Raw genomic sequence first — 20,546 nt, forward strand, 5'->3', positions numbered from 1 at the left:
TTGCCACCACAAAAAGAGCTGCTATGAATATTTTTGTACATGTGGGTCATAAAGGCCTCATTTCTGAGATATATAAAGAACTGAGTCAAACTTATAAGAAAACAAGCCATCCTCCTAGTGATAAATGGTCAAAGGATATGAATAGGAAGTTTTCAGATTAAAAAAAATTCAAAAATAAATCTATAGGCCTAGGAAGAAGTGCTCTAAATCACTATTGATTAGAGAAATGCAAATGTAAACAGTTCTGAGGTACTACCTCCCACCTACCAGTTTGACTAATGTGACAAAAAAAATATAAAATGATAAACATTGGAGAGGATGTGGGAAAATTGGGACACTAATGCATTGTTGGTAGAATTGTGAAGCGATCCAACCATTCTCAAGAACAATTTAGAACTATGTCCAAAAGGCAACCAAATTGTGCATAATGTTTGATCCAGCAATACCAATACTAGGTCTGTATCCCAAAGAAATTATAAAAAAGGGGAAAGACTTATATATGCAAACATATTTACAGCAGCCCTTTTCATGGTGGCAAAATATCGGAATTAGAGGAGTTGCCCACCAATTTGAGGAATGTCTAAACAACTTGTGGTATAAGAATATAATGGAATACTATTGTTCCATAAGAAATGACAAGCAAACTGATTTAAAAAAAAGAACCTGGAAAAGCTTTCATGAACTGATGCTGAGTGAAGTGAGCACAACCAGGAGAACATTGCATATAGCAACAGCAACATTTTGCAATGATTAACTATGGTATACTTAGCTCTTCTCAGCAATACAATAATCCAAGATAATTCCAAACAACTCAGAATGGGAAATGCTAATAACATCCAAAGAAAGAACTACAGAGTCTGAATACTGATGGAAACCTGCTATTTTCCCTTTTTCTTTCTTTATTGTAGTTTTCCCTCTTGTTCATTCTTTTTTCATAACATGACTAATGTGAAAATATGTTTAACATGATTGTTACTTGCATAATCCATATCAGATTTCTTGCTGTCTCAGGGAAAGGTGAGGGGAGGAAGGGAGAGACAAAAATTCGGAAATCAAAATTTCACAGAAATGAATGTTGAAAATATCTTTACATGTAATTGGAAAAAAATACTATTAAGGGAAAAATAAGTACTAAAATTTTTCTTGACATATAATTAGGAAAAATACTATTAAAAAGAAGTTATTAACACACCCATTAAAAATGGCCAAAAATGTTACTAATCATTGAAAAAGATTTGAGAGTTGTGGAGAGAGAGAGAGAGAGAGAGATATTCAGTCTGTATGCGTATGTGTGTGTATGTGTCTGTGTGTCTGTGTGTACATTAGAAGATATGTGACCCTGACAAGTCACTTACCCCATTGCTTAGTAAAACAAAACAAAACAAAACAAAAGAACTATGGTGGATTGTCTCTAGTGAAAGTTAATGCATAAATAATTTTTAAAATATTAACAAAAGACCATATATATGTGTGTGTGTTATATATATATACATATATATGCATATATATATATATATATGTCTCACATATATATCTCATAAAGTATGCTGTTCATCAAAAAATTATAAATAATGAAAGGAAGTCAAGCTTCCTATCCCCTCTGTAGTTATTTCAATTCCATATCTGGGTAGAGGGATTTCTTAGTTTTTTTTTTTCCATGCAGCAGAAAAAATAAACAAACTTACTTCATAGTTACATTTCCAGGAATGCACTGCCAGTTTTCATTATACTGCTTTTCACTACTCTGTGATGTAGTTTTCTGCTTTACTCCCTCCCCCACTGGATGGAGAAGGTACTTCCTAGCTTTTCTGGCATGTAGCTATCCCTTATTTTACATCAGACTGTGCCATCAAACATTCACCTTGCAGCTGCCCACTATTTTCCATTCCGACAGACTTCTATTATTCCAAACTTTGGATGTTAGGTCCATATCCTCACTGTCCCCTCAATGTATCATTTCTAATTCTATTTAAATTTGTCACACTCCTTCCTCCAATTTAAGATGTCCTCTCTCTCTCTCCAAAACCTGTCTAGGTATATTGAATTGACAAGGGAAGAATACTTGTATCTTCCTCTTCATATATACAAATGCTATGTCTATTTTTCAATTTCTATGTATCTCAATCCTTTGGTGACGCTGCACACTGAAGAACAGGGAGAACTCCAGTTTATCCAATTCCTTATGTCTTTTCCAAAGTTTGTGTGCTTAATAGGAATAGCCAAGCTTTTGAGAAAAGCAATCATATACAGTCATCTCTTACTTATCTCCCCTCAGAAATAGACTCCCGACCTCCTGGTTTCACTTTTTCCGTAGTTTATGGTCACAGAAAACCATTCTGCTACCTTCTAGCTCACCCTAAAACACCCACTGTGATGTGCAATAACATTACTTTGGTATTCTACAGCTTGTCAAAAACAGTAGTGGTATCAAAATAATTCCTTATAATTAAACCTTTCCAAAATGCTTTTGTATCATTATGTGAGAAGCAATGTGGTACAGTGGACTTCTTTGCTTAGTCCCTACAGTTGCTCAAAAAGGCAAAGGATTATAGACAACGCATCACACTTCACAACTAGTACTTAACTTATTCATCTAGTAAGGCCAGTTTTTAGATAATGACTGAGGAAACTCATCATGTGTTTCCCCATCAGTGACTAAGTGAGAATTGGATTTCAAAAAAGCCGTTGCTTTTCTGTTTGAATTTCCTGTAGTTGTCAAGGCCTTTGAATACATTTTCCCTGGTAATCTCATCACACAGAAGGAGGAATAGATTCCACAACCATCCTAAAAACATAAGCCTGCTACCTTTCCACCCAGTTATCTCTCTCCTGTCTCTTACCTTTAGACCCTTTGGCCTGTAGCACTTTTGGTATGTAGCACTTTTATCTTCCTATTATGAATTCTTGTTAAGCCCACCCTCTTTCACAGACTACTTGCTGCTCTTCACTTTGGGAAAGGGGCACACAAATTGAAAGGATATATGTCTTTTAAATGTTAGGTTAACTAAAAGTTAAGGTTAATGTGCCTGGCATGTAGTAGTTGCTTAAATAAATCCATACAGTTAATCAGTAGCAGACCTCAGATCAGAATATAGGTCATCTCATCTATTAAGTATTGAAGTTGAGATCATTGTTCAATGTTCTGTCCTTCTCTAACATCCTTTAAGTACCTCTGAAAGAGTTGCATATTCAATACACATCCAAGAACCCCTCAATGATCACATTATTTGCATTCCTTCTGTTATCTTCTGTTCCTCCATCACCAAACTTGTGAATTCATCTTTGAACATCTCTATGTATTCTCTTCATTCAACTCAGAAGTTGTTAGCATCTGGAAAATAATTGTGTTCATGACAAGCATACATTGAAAATAAAATAAATGGTTTCATCATCAATGCAGAGTAGATAAAATATACCAGCTATTATTAGTCCAGCCCTGATTAAACCCATTGCCTTAGATTGAGAGAAAAGGGTACCATATGTATTTTTTTCTCTTCTAAACAGTACCATTCCTATGCTAAAACTTTACTTCAATTTTCTTTTCACTTCTAGAATTTGAAATTTTAATATAAGCGGTCCAATGTTCATCTGAACCCTTCAATGGGGAAGCCTCACATTACTGAGGCAAACATATCTCCCAGTAGCTTTGTGACACTCAGCCCAAACTGGGGTCCACGAAGAATTACTTGCTGTTGCTGTTTTTATCAGATTTCCAGAGAAATTAGGGAGTGCACTCCTAATGCCTAATGAATTGAATTTTCTATATAAAAAATAGAATTTCAGTTGGGAAAATGAAAGCCTTTTGTTTGAACTGGTAACTGGCTACCATATAATTATCCTGACTCATCTTTATTAAATGCCTGCCTTTGCCTTATGAGGTGATTCTTTTGTTGATCATTGTGGCCTCAATCTTGTTGCCATGGTGATGGTAAGAGTAGCTGAGGAGATTTTGTCTGTGGTAAACACACCTGAGCTCAATAAGTGGCACCTGAGGCCCCAGAGAGGTTTCTACTGTCTGGGTGGGGGAGGGAGGAGTAACAAAGAAAGAAAAAGAAATAGAAAATATGGCTAAATCCCAAACAACAAGAACCAGCCTTTCTTTTACTTAGGTAAATGGGGCATAGCCCAGAGATTGGTATTCTGCAGATATACCTGATTTTGTATTTGGGTCCAGCTGTGACCTTATCTCTTCATGAGGCTTCTCTTCAAAAGAGCCATTTAGAAAGAAGGAACACAGTTCTTCTGAGAACTTCTCAGCATTGAGTCCTATTGAAATATAGCAAAATGTTCTGCTCCCATTTACTTACAGCATTCTTCCCTGTGTGTATGTGTGTGGGGAGAGGGCCATTCAATTTTCTGAAAACCTAAAGAGTGCTATCTAGAAACATGCCACTAGTTACTAAATTAGTAATCCTTAGACACTAGTTTTTAACCTGCCCCAAGTCTCCATAATTTCTTACAAATATATATGCAATTATACAGAATAAACTGAGTGTAGTTACAAGGATCAGCCTTATACATTGGTAAAGTACGCTTGTGTGGTACATTAAGGACAGCAAGAAGATATATTGTATGTATATATGTATATAAGAAGGGATATGGGTATACATACAACATACAAATTGTACAGCTTCTTGTTGTTCAGTCATTTTCAATTGTTTCTGACTCTTTGTAACCTAATTTAGAGTTTCTTGGTAAACATACTGGAATGGTTTGCCATTTCCTTCTCCAGCTCATTTTATAGATGAGGAAACTAAGGCAAACAGGATTAAGTGATTTGCCCAGGGTCATACAACTAGCAAATGTCAGAGACATTTGAAGTCAGAAAGATGAAATTTGAAAGATTTGAACTCAGGAAGAAGTCTTCCTGACTCCAGGCCTGGCACTCTGTCTACTGTGTCACATATATGTTTACATAGGCATGCACATATGTGTATGTATACATACCTACATACATATGCATATATATATATATATATATATATATATATATATATATATATATTATATATATATATATATATATATATATATATATATATTTATTTGCTATAATACTGGCCAAAACCTTAAGGTAAAGGAATGAAGCTTTAATATGTTTGCATGTATGCTTAAGTTTGGAATTTCATCAATCAAGCTTTATTCATGTACCTTAAGGTTTTTATTAATATTATAGTAAAATTTTATAGTAAAAATTTCCCTTGCAGGTACAAAGACTTTCATTGGTTCTCAATCATTATTTCTAAGTGTGAATGAGTTTCAGATTTTTTTTCAGAGACAGTTTTGATAGATGAAGCCACTTGGATAGTAGGTTCTCAGGGACAGAAAAAGATGACATTAGCTAGGATGGTAAAGATGTAGGAGCTGGGAGGCTTAAAATGTCACTGGAGCAAAACATGTTGGACATCACAATTATTCCTACCCCACCTCAGGCATTGTTAGTACTCACACTAGAACTCTAATTTTATTACCCATGACCCTCAGCTCTTAGATGAGGACTTCTTTTGATGCTTAAAGTTGTACCTTCAAGCTGTTTTCCACATCACTGAAATGTCCAGATAAGAAGTAATAACTACAATCTCTCATTAAGTTCCTTGTTATAATTAGATATCTAGATGTTAGGAAAATCCTAAAATTTGATATAAAATATTCAGAAATATTAATTTAAGCATTTATTATCTTTAAGACTCAGACTTAAAACAACATGTAAAATTAACTAACCTATTCTGGCTTAACATAATTAAGTTATTGTTGGATAAGTGTTCACTTGGAAATTTATTTTATTATCTAGCCAAGGATGTGAGTCACAGGAATTAGGAATTTGGAAAGGGGACATATAGAGCTCATGCCCCAGGACAAATTTCTCTGGTTTAATATTGGATTTTGGTAAGATTAACACCTAATTTTCATGAAGAAGAAAGAAGGATGGTTTATATTTTACCAAAGAAAGACTGATATATCTAAGAATTTGTGTGGCAAATAGCATTTCCAAATATACTCTATAAATATATATTTTTGTGTCCAAGATACATTTCCCACAAAAAAAAAATCAAACAAAAATAAACCAGACAGAATAAATAAATAGAACCCCATCCCTCTTTAAGAATATGAGAACATAGGATGTATGCATAAAAGCTCCTGGTTATAATTTGTAAAAGTTTCTTTTATTCATTCTTAATTTCCTGTGATTTCATAGAACTTCAAAGTTCTAAGAGATATCAATCATTCAACCAATAAATACTTATTAAATGTTTACTTTGTGCTAGAAACTTCAGTAAGCATACGAATAAAAATGAGAGAGTTCATTACCTCAAAGAGTTTATATTCTAAAGAGTGCTCATATATACATACTTGCATATACACATATATATGTATACATATGTGTATATGCACAAATTTATATTTGCCATTTAAGCATTTCTTTTCTTTTAGACCAAGAAATAGAAAGTATATAATGAAATGAACTATTCTATCTCTTCACGCGCACACACACACACACACACACACACACACACACACACACAGATTATAAAAATATAAACCACTTTGGACCCTGTGATCTTGGGAACCAGGAAAAACTTCATTAGGAAATTCATGCTGAAGTCCTTAAGGAAAACAGGGATTCCAAGAAGTAGAGGTAAGGAAGGAATGTATTCTGCATTCCAGGTATTCAGCCAGCCTGGCCTGGATTGTCATATGTTCAAAACAACAAATAGGCCAGTATGACTGAATATCATTGTTCAAGGAGGTGAATAAAGTAGAACAAGAATGGGAAGGTAGGAAGGGGCTAGGTTGGGAAGAGATTTAAATGGCAAATGGAAGATAATATTCAATCCTAGAGGCAATAAGGGGCAACAAGAACTTTTTTGATCAGAGTCCTGATGTTATTCAAGAGATCATCTGGTTCAATCTGAATTTAAACTATTATATTCTCCACATCATCTCTAACTTAAGGTCATCTAACATCCATATGAAGACTCTCTATTTATAAAGAACACAGTATCACCTGAATCACCTTATTCTATTTCTAGATCTTAATTGTTAAGAAATGTTTTCTGACATTAAGCTTAACTACCTAGCGGTAATTTCCATTCCTTGTTTTTTTTGTTCTGTTTTCTGGTCAAAGCAGAAAAAAATGTAACTCCTCTTCTCTATGATGTCCTTCAAATACTTTAATATAACAATCATACCCTATCATTCATCTTAACCTCCCCAGTGTAATTTTCTGTCCCCCATACAAAACATGCTGAAGTCCTTTAACCAACTCTCAAATGATACAGATCCCAGGCCTTTCATCACATTGGCTGTCATCATCTAAAAGTTCTTATTAATGTCTGCCCTAAAGTGTATCACTGAGATCTTAAAATAATACTTCAAATGTAGTCCCACTAGGCAGAGCCCAACGTGCTTGTCACCTCTCTTGTTCTGGACATTCTGTCTCATAAGACAGCCTGCAAACTTTTCTTTAACTCTTGGGCTTTGAGTTCCCCACTTCTATCCTGTTGTCTCTTAAGCATGCCAAGTAATGTTACTGATTTTATTAATTATACCCACATACACACACATACACATCTACACATACATACACACATACATATTTAGGAGCAGTGTCAGAAGCAGTGGAAGTAGTGGAAGAAATGTCGGATTTTATTCTTGGGCTCAAAGATCACTGAAGATGACAGCTGCAGCCATGACATTGAAAGACACTTGGTCCTTGGAAAAAAAGTTATGGTAAATCTGGACAATATACTAAAAAGCAGAGACAACACCAGGCTGACAAAGTCTATATATAGTCAAAGCTATCATTTTTCCAGTAGCAATGTATGGCTGCAAGAGTTGGACTATAAGGAAAATTGATCACCACAGAATCAACGTTTTTGAATTATAGTGCTGGAGGAGACTTTTAAGAGTTCTATTCACAGCAAGGAGATCAAATCAGTTAATACTTAAATAAATTAATTCAGGCTGTTCATGGAAGGTCAAATATGGGAGCTGAAGCTTAAATAGTTTGGCTACATGAGAAGACGGGACTCATTAGAAAAGATCCTGATGTTGGGAAAGATTGAAAGCAAAATTAAAAAAGATTTCAAAACAGGACAAGATGGATAGATAGTATCATAGAAGCAATGACATGAACTTGAAAAGATTTCAAAAGATAATGAAGAATAGAAGGGCCTGTTGAGCTAAGGTCCATGGTGTCACAAAGATCCAGATGCAACTGAATCAGAACAACAAATACACCTACATACACATATACACTCACACGCATCTGTGTGTGTGTGTGTGTGTGTGTATGTATGTATGTATATATGATTCTATCTCCAGATATTCAGGTATGACTGGCCCAATATCTGAAATTCACCATGCAATCATTTCTCACCTCTGCCTCTTAGAATCCCTAAAGATTCACTTCAAGCATTAACTTTTTAATATAGAATGTACTCCTACCTTGATAAAGTGCCAGAAACATTAAAGAAAATGATAGTAACATGGTCTAGTGATAAAAGCAGGCAGCCTTACCATGTGACAAAGTCATAGAAACTCAATCTTGCAGGGATATTGGAGACTGTCTAGTCAAAACATATCTGAAAAAATTTAAAAACAGGCAACTTCTGGGAGCCAAGACAACAGACTAAGCAGTAAATCATTGTAGGTCTCCCATATTCACCTCATATCACCTCAAAACAAATCCTGGTGCAGCAGAACAGGCAAGAAGATGGGATGAAATAATCTTTGAACCCAAGTAAGTTGAAAGATTGGCAAGAAAGGTCTGTCTTGCTTGGGTAAAAGGGAAACACAGTCCAAGACAAGAAATGTCCCAGCAAGCACCACCTCAGCAAACTAGCAGTAGATCCTGAGCCCTAGTACAGTGAAACAGGCAAATGCCATCACCAATCACACCCCATATGCCTTAGCATAGTCAAGGGAAAGGGGAGACTTCAGATCCAAGAACCATGATGTGTTCAGCATAGCCAGAAGGAAACAGTCAGCCTCTAGCAGCCAGACTTCCAAGTGTTTCAGTATAGCCCCCAGCAAACAGGCAAGTTATAGCCAACACCAGGACATTCCTCAGCAGAGCCAGGAGAAGGCAGACCCTAGTTCTTAGAACCACCACATGCTTCAGCATAGCCCTGGACAAACAAGCAGCCACTGGTGGCCAGAACGCCATGTGCTTCAGTGTAGCTCTGGCAAAACACAGAAAAAAACAAACGAACAAAAAAATCCCACCAACCTCAATATAAAATAGACATGAGCACTAGAACCCCAGCTCAGCAGAAAGTAAACTGCAAGACCACCTATGGTCTCCAGCAGCACCAACCACCCCCACCCACTTAGCACAGTAGCAGACACAGGGTCCCCCATAGACCTCAGGGCAATTTTCAGTGTAGCATAAAGAGCCTGGTACAAGAAGCCTGAGACAGTGCCCCTTTCACCTCAGGAGCAGAACTCAAGTTAAAGAAAAAAAAATCACCCCCCACAACCAAAAATAGCCTATTTTTTAAGCAAAAAAAAAAAAAAGAATCTGAAGACAGAAAATTAATATGGTCACAGGAAAGATCAAGATGTGAACTCAGAAGAGGGCAACTATATCAAAACACTTATGAGCAAAAGCCCAAAGAAAAATGGGAAGTGGTCTGAAGCCCAGAAAGAACTCATAGAAGATTTCCAAAAGGAGCTTTAAAGTCATAGAAGAGAAATAAAAGAAAAATTGGGAAACTAAATGATAGTGATTCAAAAGAATTATGAAAAAAAAAGATCAACAGCTGGGAAAAATAAAACAATTGCTTAAAAAGCATGATTGGTCAAGTGGAAAATAAAGTACGAAAGCTAATTGGAGAGAACAACACCTTAAAAGTTAGAATTGGGCAAGTGGAAGCTAATGACTCTAGAAGACATCAAGAATCAAGGAAACAAATTCAAAAGAAAGAAAAAATAACCAAAGAAAATGTAAAATACTGCAATGATGAAAAAAAAAACCTGAAAAATAGATGTAAGGAAAGACAATATCAAAATAACTGGACTACCTTACAGAAGCCATAATCAAAAGCAATAACTTGACAATATCTTTCAATATATTTTCAAGGAAAACTTCCCTGATATTCTGGAACCAGGAGGCAAAACAGGCATTGAAAAAATCCACCCTTTTCCACAGGAAAGAGATTCCAAAGTAAAAACTCCAAAGAACATTATAGCCTAATTAAAATGACAGAACTATCAGGTCAAGGAAAAAGATATATTGCATGTGACCAGAAAGAAATAGTTGAAATACTGGGGAACAACAATCAGGAATAAGGAGGACCTAGCAGCTGCAACATTAAAGGATTGGAGGTCATGGACCATGGTATTCTGGAAGGCAAAGGAGCCAGAACTACAACCAAGATTCACCTACTCAATAAAACTAAGCATAATATTTCAAAGAAAAAATGACCATTCAAAGAAATAGAAGTATTTTAATCTTTCATAAGGAGAAGACCAGAACTGAACAAAAGAGAAAATATACATATCTCCAATATCAAAATCAAAGAGAAGCCTAAACAGTTGAAAAGGGAAAATAAAACATAAAGGATTCAGTGGAGCTGAACTATTTATATCTCTGTATGGGAAGACAATACTTGTAATTCTTAAAAATTGTACCACTAATAGCACAGTTAGAAGAATAATGTATTGACAGAGGATATGGGTAGAAGGTGAATTGGAGAGAATGGCATAAAATAATTGAGGTATGAGAAAAAGGAGTACATTGTGTGCAGAAGGAAGGGAGAGAGAGAATAAGCTATTTCATATGAAGAGGCAATAAAAAGCTATTACAGTGGAGGGAAAGATGGGAGGGTGAGCAATGGTCATCCCTGAAACCTTGCTCTCATCAATATTGCCTGAAATAGGGAATAATATATACAATCAGTTGAGTATAGAAATTTGTCTTCCTTGACAGGAAAGTAGGAGGAGAGGATATTAAGTAAAGTGTATGTAGGGGGGACTGACAAAAAAGAGGGCAGACCAGGGGAGGTGGCAGACAGAAGAAAAACACTGGTGAGGAGGAAAAGGGTGAAAGGAGAGAGAGGATAAACGAGAAGAAAAATCAGATGGAGGTGTGTGGGACTGAGACCACCTACCCAAATTAAAACCAGAGTCTTGACAAAAGTTTGCAGAACAGAGAAATCTCTTTATTGACTTTCTTGAGAAACAGCACCCCCATGCTGCCTAACCTGCCCCAAGAGTGTGAGTGCTCTTTGTTTAAGGCAAGATTATATAGACCCTAATGCAGCAGCCCACTCTAACCCCCTTCCTGTCGGCTCATTGGCTGAGCCTCAGGTGTACAATCTGTTCGTGTAAAAAATACCTCAGTAACAGAGAGAAAAAAGAGGTATAGAAATTATGTTAGCATGTTCCCCTTCTCAGGGCTTCACAGTTTCAGCAGCCTTTTACCCAAGGTCATATAACTAGCTAGAGGATGAGATAGACAGGATGCTCTTATGGCTCAGGTATTTCTGCTAACCCTATCTAAGAGTAGGGGAGGGAGAAGGCTAGGTGAGGGGGTCTTGTATTCTGAGGGGTCTTCACTTAGTGTTGGTACACATGTACCACTCAAAAGCAACAATGCCAGAACCACTAACAAGAACTAATGACCCTTTGAGGAGGCTTCACTTCTGAGAGATCATCTCTCACAATTTCCCCTCTCTTTTCTTACAATTTGAAGCCTTCTCACACCCACTAAACCTTAATAACCATCAGGGTGGTCTCAGACTTGCATCCAACTCTGACTCTTCAAAACCATCAGCTTAATTTCTCCTTTCCCTTCTGTCTTAGCCAGGCAGAACAGGGAGTCCTGCATACAGGGGAGACAAACTGAGAGTAGGATAATAATTCCCCTCAAATTTTACAATCTAAGAGTTTTAGAAATACAATACAATTTAGAAACAGTAATAACTTTTGTAATACTAACAATAAACTTAAGATAACATCAGTTGCATTTCCATATTATCACATATAGAAATTATCATTCTTATGGTAACTTTGACACTTGGCACTCTTGGTACCTTTAACAATTACATTAAATAATAATAATCCCACATTGTAACATATGCCATTGTATTAAGCATTTCACAATCATGTAATAATTTTTATATCATTATTATTGTTATTATGATTATTAATTTTTAAACTCTAAACACATTGCGCCCGGGAGAGACACAAAGATAGAAATTCAAACACCTAGCCTTAGGATTCTATTAAATCTGAATTCAAATTATTCTTAGCTCTTTTTCTTCTCTCTCTAGCCATCACCCCTTTAAGTAAATACAGGAAGGATTTATCTATGCATTGACAAATCAAAGGGGCAGTCCCTTTATAAATGCAGATACAGAGACCCAAAAGAAAACAATAATGCAATTGTCCCTTTAAGATTCAAAAAGTCTTTTCTTATACAGCTGTCTGGCAGGGAATATCATCAATGAAGTCCTCTGGTCCTTTGTATTTGTTCCAGCCATCTCCAGCACAGAATCTCAGCATCTTTTTCTCCTTGTCTTCTTGTAGGAACCAGCTTTCTGTCCATTCTTCTGCAAAAGTGACCTTAGCACAATTTTAAATTACTGTTCGTAATCCTTATAACCCTGACCATTTTTACAAACTCAAAATTGGAACCATGGTCAATTGTCATGTTTAAGAAATTCACCTCAGAACCCAGTGTCTAATACTTTATATTAATCCATTATTAATTTCCTTACCAGGAGGATGAGATTTCACTAAGGGGTTAATAACATGCTCCAGTACATATGTAAATATATTAAATAATCAATTTTTAACACAGTATGTATAAAATCTTAAAGTTTTAGTCATACCATGTTTCTTTAATGGCATTTACAAAATAAACCACAAGCCATTCTTCTTTTGACATTATTAATTGTAACAAAACTTTAGACAAGTATCATATTAACCAAACAACAAAATAACCTTCTCACAAGCCCCTAACCTAATTGTCTCCATATCATTACCAAGAATTAAAGGACCCTAACTCATATGGGAACACACACAGGAACACTAGTCCCAGTTCTATAGTAATCTAAGATGTTCCATAATCAATTATTTTAGTAAATTTGTTACTGTACTTACAATATCTTCTGATTATAGAAACTTGCCACTAAGAATAAAGACTTACCAGTAAGCGAAAAATATTTCCCCCAACTTCCTGTCAACTCCAGGCAGAGTGTTATGTCAAACTGCAAACTGCATTGAGCCAAAGTTAAAGTCTGCCAGGTTTCAGTTAAGGAATCGAGTCAAGAGGGTCCCACCTCAGCACATGCGGAACAGTTGCCCTCTCAACCTTCCCATGAAATCATACCTGCCGTTCATACTTGCCCCTCACAAGGCTAGTGGCATCATGGATCACTGGCTCAGATAGCCTTCCTTGATATTTACACCTGGAGTTAGACTCAGAAACAGTTAGTCATTAGTCTCAGTAGGTTTCAACAATCAGTTTAAGATATGACTATAATCTCACATTGCCTAAGAAAGATCTCCAAAGTAAGCCTGAAATAGCTTGCATGCATTCCCACTGTTGTTCATAAAATCTTACTAAATTGGTGTAAAAGTCCTTAAATAACACAAATTCCAGAGTATTATCAAGAAACTAAATTCCTAATTATCACAGAATCCCTATATATCACAAATTTCCTTGGTCAAAAGGTGTTATAATAGAATCTCATATTGGTAACAGTAAGAGACTGATTACATGAAAATACTACTGCTCTTAGAATTCTTTTAAACAAAGAACATCTTAAGGTGAGTCTTAAGCAGTTTGCATAAATTTCTGCACATGTTCTAGTTCTAGATAAAAATATCATTAGATTTCCTAGTAAGATAACCCAAAAGAGCTCATATCTTATAATGACTACTTGCTCTAATCATAGAAACTTACTACAGAAGGAAAAAAGAGCAGGGACATGTGATGTATCAAATATGACAGGATATGACATCCTTAACTTTGTTTAAATTCAGATAGAGTTGCAGTTCTCCTATCATGCAGTATCTGTTTCTCCTTATAGCCAGATTCAGGAATAGTCAGGTGGGAAACATTCCTTTTCAAAGGAACACATTGGGGGAAACTGAGCCAGGAGAATCCCATCCTAAGTTGAGGCTAAGATTGTCCCCTCGGCTTTTCCCCAGATGCAGACCTCCACCTGTTCTCGGTAGCTTGTGGCATTTCTCTCAGATACTGATTTGCGTAGACAACTACAACCAAATTCAACACAAAATTAGTTATAATCCCAAGAGCCTTTTACCCCAAATACCAAGTCTCACTAATCACAGCTTAAAGCCAGATACAGTTAATTTTACTCTCATGGAATTACAATAAGGAATAAAGATGTACCAGGACTCACATATATAAGAGATTTCACTTAACATCTTTCCTTCTCAAATCTAAACTTGTCCTGGTGTAAAAGCCAATCATTAGAAATCATTTCTATACACTTGCACATTTTCAGCAAGCTAAGTTAATTGTCTAGGAACTACATAATCCTAACAAATTCTTTTCTCAGGGCAGATGACACAAATTGTTTCCAGGGACCTCGGCAAGTTTACAAAATAAGAATTGACATGGCCCTCAGAGAGGGTTGATACTGGTGCCCTTGAATGGGCAGAAGCAACCTAAGGCTTTACACCATCCCCTTCTTTCCATATACAGTAATCAATTAACCCTTTTAGGCTTTAGCATGAAAACAGTAACCCCAAATAACTTAGTTAACAATCTCACAAATTTCATAAATGATAGCAACACAATTTTAACTGAAAATTCCCTTTAAATAAAGACAAAATTTGGAAATTTTATGATTTCTTAAATTACAATACTTAAAAGGAAATGTTACAAAACAGGATTATATAGAATATCCCAACAGCCAAATTCATTCCTTTTTCTCTTTTCTTTGAAGGCACAATTAATTTAACATTCTAGATTATAAAAGAAATTGCCCTTCCAGCAACATAACTAATAGAATTGCTTACTGGATTACATCACATAAGAAAATTCAGAAATATGTAAACAGTTTATTAAAAACTTAAAACATACCCAATAAAAAATCATTCTTTCTTTCTAGACTCCTTTATCAGGTCCAACAGTCTCCTGGGGCCACTCTCAATCAAGGTTCTTCAAGGCCTAGACTTCCTCACTACCACTAGTCCCTGCGTTAAGAGCCTGGCTCATACTGCCCATCCCCCAGCAAACCCAGTTGTTAGCCTTAAGAAGGTTTGGGTTATTTTTTTTTCCCTTTACAGTACAATTCTTAACCAAACAACATTTAAATTATATGAGAAATAGCTCTTCTGACAACACAGATGATACAGTTGCTTACCAAATTATGCAATAAAGGAAAATTTTTGAAATACAATATCACAAAACAACTATCATATATTTAAACTTTAAAACTAAAATCAATTAATTACTACTCTGGTGGCTTTACTTTAATCAGATGCATTCCCAAATTGCCTTACACAGAGAATCATTCATCTTATCACCATTGACATAAACTTCACATCAAAGAAAATCCACATAAAGTTAACAAATATGAAGCAATTATATTTAACTTAAAACAGTTTACATTCAGATGGCATTTGTTTTATGCTAAGCATTACGCCAAGCACCTTTACAATCATGTAATCTTCATAATATTCTTGGGAATTAATTCCACCACCATCCCCTTACTGAACAGTAAACTAAAGTAAATAGAACTTTCTTGGGACCACATAGTTAATAAATTTCTTAATGCCAAATAATTTGTGCTCTTAAAATTATACAAATACACATTTCTATATTCAACAACCTTGACCCTTTATAAAGGAATATTATCCACAAGTTCATATGTTTCTTCAATATTTCAGTTCCCCATTCATGTCCACATTTTCTTATGAAAATTTTACAAACAGTTTGGAATCACCTATTGTAATCAGGTCAGTTTAAAATGTGCTGGGCCAGTATTCTAACTACTTCTTTTTGGTCCAGGAAGAAAAAAGCAAGCCTAAGGAATTTGAATCAATGCTGACAAAGTATGATCAGCTTTCCCTCCAGGTAGATACCTCTGGAGTTTGATAATTAATTAAACAGTAATAATCATAACTCACAATAACCAATATCTTTATCATAGCCAAGATCCATATTAGATTTAATAGAACCCACCCACGAATCTAGCCTGAAAGATGGATGGACACAATTCTTTCCAACTCTCCATAACTTTATCTATTGGTTTTTAAATTAGGCTTTCCCTCCCCCTCTCTCTTCCAAAACTGCTTTTTCAACTTTACTATGCATTCTTGTACACAGTTTTTTTCCCACTGTTCTTTAGTTTCTTTCAGTTTTCTTTAATAATATTCAAGTTATGAAAAGGTACTTGATGTGAAAACACAAAAGTTAAATTAAAACATCACATTTTTACCAATTTGAATGAGTTGGGGGTTATGGGGAAACATCATGATCTCGGCAGCAGCCGGATCCAGTCATCCCCAACAAGCCACAGCCCTTAGCAAAGCCCCCTGCTATCCATAAATTACCTTTTGTTTGTGTTCTGGTACACAAAAACTTTTAGAGGAAGAAAATATTAGGTGCTGTTCAATCTGCCTTTCTTTTTCATCTGAGGGGAAAAAGGTTCCCTTTTCCTCTCTTTCTCTCCACACGCAAAATTTTGGACAGAATTAGAGTGCTACAGAGAGAGAGAGAGAAAAAACAATTTTTTCCCATAAGTTTCCAAATCTTTTACTGTCAAATACTGTTAACACCCATTCACACCACAGACAGAAACATACAAACAGGAGCACAAAATAGACATACAACAAATTGCTGTGGAATCCTCAAATCACATTTAATCATTTTCTTTTTGTCTTTCACTTTATACTTTGGAACCTCATCCCAATCACTAAGCTTAGATCCTAAAGGGCTGTTATCCGGAATATTTGGTAAAGGATCCTGGTCCTCGCCACCCTGAGCTTTCATTTTCCCCTTGCCTTACAGACTCGAACTGCTTAGGCAGCCTGGGAAATGTGGGATTGTTCTTACAGACTCAAACTGCTTAGAGCTTCCCCTTTTAACCATTCCCCTAGCCTTACTGACTCCAACCACTTAGGTTCACCAAAGACTGATTTCTTCACTAGTGCACTGGAGGTCCTCGTTTTTGCCTAGTCAAGACTCTCTTCAGGTCTTTCTCTTACCAAAGGGGATCTCAGGACACCAACCTAGGGACCACAGGAAAGTGCTGGCTAGGCACCCATCGCAGGAAGTGGTCAAGAGAAGCCCCTAAGGAAAGGGTTAAATCCCGGGACAATCCCCCCAGAACTGTGTGGGACAGAGACCACCTACCCAAATTAAAACCAGAATCTTGACAAAAGTGCGCAAAAAGAAGAAATCTCTTTATTGACTTTTTTGAGAAAAGGGCACCCCTGTACTGCCTAAGCTGCCTCAAGAGTGAGTGCTCTTTGTTTAAGGCAAAATTATATAGACACTAATTTGTCTTTGATATATAAAAGGACTCACCTCAAGTTTCCTCTAAAACAGTTAAGTTCTCCTCATGTACTCACTTTCTTTAGATCATAATTTTAGAACTAGGAGAAACCTTAAAAGCCATTTAGTTCAACCCCTCTCACTTAAAGAAGAAGAAACTGAAGGCTAGACAGCTTAAGTGACTTTACTAAAGTTACTTCAGCCAATAACTATCAAAGCCAGAATTCAAATCTATATTATACAACATTAAATCCAGTCTCTTTCATTTAAACCACACTAACTCCTCTAAAATACTGGGTTTTGGCAGAGTGGCGGCCCCCTCCCAGAACAAGCAAGCCCCCCGGCCCAACATGCCCTGGAGGCCCCGGCACCCCAGCAGCTGTCTACCCACACTAGCCCGGCCTCGGCCCAAGCATGAGCTGGCTCTTCCCCAGGGGCATGGGGGGGGGGGGGCTCACCAGCCTCCAGCAGCAGAAGCAGCAGTTCATAAAGTCCATACGCGGCGCATGCCAGCGTAGCTGAAATACATAAAGATGTGGAGTACAGGTTACTGTTAACAGTAAATAACCTTACATTAACATTAATATCTTCCTTCCTCCTCAGTTTCCTCAGGAAAGACCAGTGATCAGTGATCCTCCAATATGACATCATTTAATGGACAAACATGGAATGCTGTTACCTGTCCATTATTAAACAATCACTGACCACTTTGGACCCTGAACCTTGTATATCTGTCCACATTTTGGCGCCTCATTGGTCCTTGGAGGTGACCCTGCATTCTTGAAGGTCAGGCCACGAGGAAACAAGAGCCTGAGAATAGGTTGTCCTCGAGTATACCATGCACTCAGACCTGGGGAAAATCATTCAGAGCCTCTTGGATAAATTTGAAGAATCCTCCAATTTTGGCTCCCAGTTCATCATTTCCATGACTGCAGGGTGGCACAGCGGGAATGCCTCCTTTTGCTGCTCAGCTTTTTACATTTCTCCCCTCCAACCTCCACAAGAAGCCAGTAGGCCCATGGCTTCTGTCCCAGTTGCTGACACAGTTTCTCCAGCCTCAAGTTACTCCATATCCACAGCTGCTGCTCCCTCCTATGGTTTCCTCTCCAGCCTGCCCTTGCCTGTTCCCACCACAGATGCCCTGATACTGACAGGCCAAAATGGGTGTGGTTACAAGATGCCTGATATTCCTGATGCATTTCCAGAACTCTCCGAGCTCAGCCTGTCTCAGCTGACGGACATGAATGAGCAAGAGGAAGCGCTCCTACAGCGTTTCTCAACTCTGCCCCAGCTGAAGCAGGTCCTCACAAACAAGGACCACCTGGTCAGGAGCATCGAAGACCTTGCCTGGAAAAATCTCCTTTTAGAGCCCAGTCTGAAAGCCAAAAGCCAGATGGTCCTCTACAAGTATGAGCTGCTCATGCAGATGAAGTCGGCTTTGAAAAGAAGATGCAGAGACATCATGAGCTTAGTGAGCTGCAGTGCCAGTGCTCTCTAGGCAAGGCTGAAGGTGGAGGCCCACAAGGCTGAAGAGGAGTTGGACACCCTCGCTGAGGACTTCCTCGAGGGCAAAATGGAGATAGATGATTTTCTCAGCAGCTTCATGGAGAAGAGAACCATTTGCCATTATCATCGAGCCAAAGAGGAGAAGCTTCACAAGGTCATAGCTACCCACACCAAGCTCCACATTCCCCTCTAGATTTTCCTGAATGTGTGAACTTCCAAGATAAGAATGAGCAGTCCCAATTAAGCACATTTGCAATAGATGTGATTTGCTAACAGGCATTTCATCCTAATGGTTGTATTGTGTAGTAGAGAGTAACTGCATCCATTGCTTAGAGCTGGGCCTGATCTTAGGATGCCTTTAATTATCTTTGTTTGAGAAATCCTTCTGCACTCTTTGCACTAAAAAAGTCCTTTTTATTTATTGTTGATAAAGTCTTTTACCATATTTAAGTTTCTGCTGCTACTCCCTGATTATTAGAAATTAAATAACTATACATGTAATTTTGGATAAATTCAAGTATTTTATAAATTCATATTCTTTTAAATTGATATTTTAACTGAAATGGACTGGTTTATTTATAAAGAAAGTCTTGTCCTTTTTTTGTTTGTTTTCCTTCTGCGATTGCTTTTATTTTTTAAGTTACTATTTGGAGTAGTGATCATTAAAATATCACGTTCCCTTTATCTTTCAGGAAAATTTCTTTTGTCTAAATGATCATGCCAGTATGTCCAGCTTTAGTCAGTCTAAAGTCCTCCAGCAGGTCATTGTGATGTGCTGGTGACTGACTTGGGTCCTGTGCTCCTGGCCTCCCTACCCCGCCTCCTCAGCCTGGCCCTGACTCTGGTGCAGGCGCTGACCCTCAGTTCTCCACAGAGCAGCCTCACAGACCTCCGGGAGGTGATGGCTCATCCCCAGAAGGCTGGCCACACTCTGGGTCATGGCTTTTTCTTTGTGTTTAGTGCTTCTGGCCACAGCAACATGGAAGGTGAAGATGCATCTGGCCAGGTGGGACCCACACCTGGAGCAGGAGGAGGACTTGCCACTGCACCTTTGAAATCACAAAGGATATAAAGAATGATTCTGAAGCCAGTATCGGCTCTGCAAATGTATTGGTTTGATGTTTTAAATGAATGCTGTGTCCAGAAGGACAAGGTCCTTGCACATGAAGCCACTCTGTAGGACTGGCCAGGCTGAATCATTTAGAAATGGATCTTCTAAATAGCTCATTACAGAAGACAAAATAGAAAAAAACAACAACAACAACAACAACTGAGTATGTGTTCTGGCTCTGCAGAGGGAAATCAGGACACAGACAAGCCAATCATTTTTTCCCTAACCTCTGTTGTCAGTGAGTTTTACCTCTTATTGGAGACCAAATGACAGCAGTGTGGGGTGGTGGAAAACACTACTGGATTTGAAGCCAGAGGAGGTCTGCCAGGGCCTCACTGGGTGACCTTGGATCAGTCCTGTGACCTCTGTGGGCCTTGGTCTGTAAAGGAGGCATCGCATCTCTGGGAGCATGTACCAACATGTGTAAGATGAAAGGGTGGGCTCTCT

At 37.4% G+C, this 20,546-nt stretch overlaps 1 pseudogene; it reads left to right on the forward strand.

Moving 5' to 3' along the window:
• Positions 1-17,920: 17,920 nt before the first annotated feature.
• On the forward strand, positions 17,921-19,181 carry LOC110208010 (vacuolar protein sorting-associated protein 37A pseudogene; annotated as a pseudogene).
• Positions 19,182-20,546: the final 1,365 nt, after the last annotated feature.

This window comes from Phascolarctos cinereus, unplaced genomic scaffold, assembly GCF_003287225.1.
Source record: "Phascolarctos cinereus isolate Bilbo 61053 unplaced genomic scaffold, phaCin_HiC Scaffold_4;HRSCAF=312, whole genome shotgun sequence".
NCBI lineage: Eukaryota > Metazoa > Chordata > Mammalia > Diprotodontia > Phascolarctidae > Phascolarctos > Phascolarctos cinereus.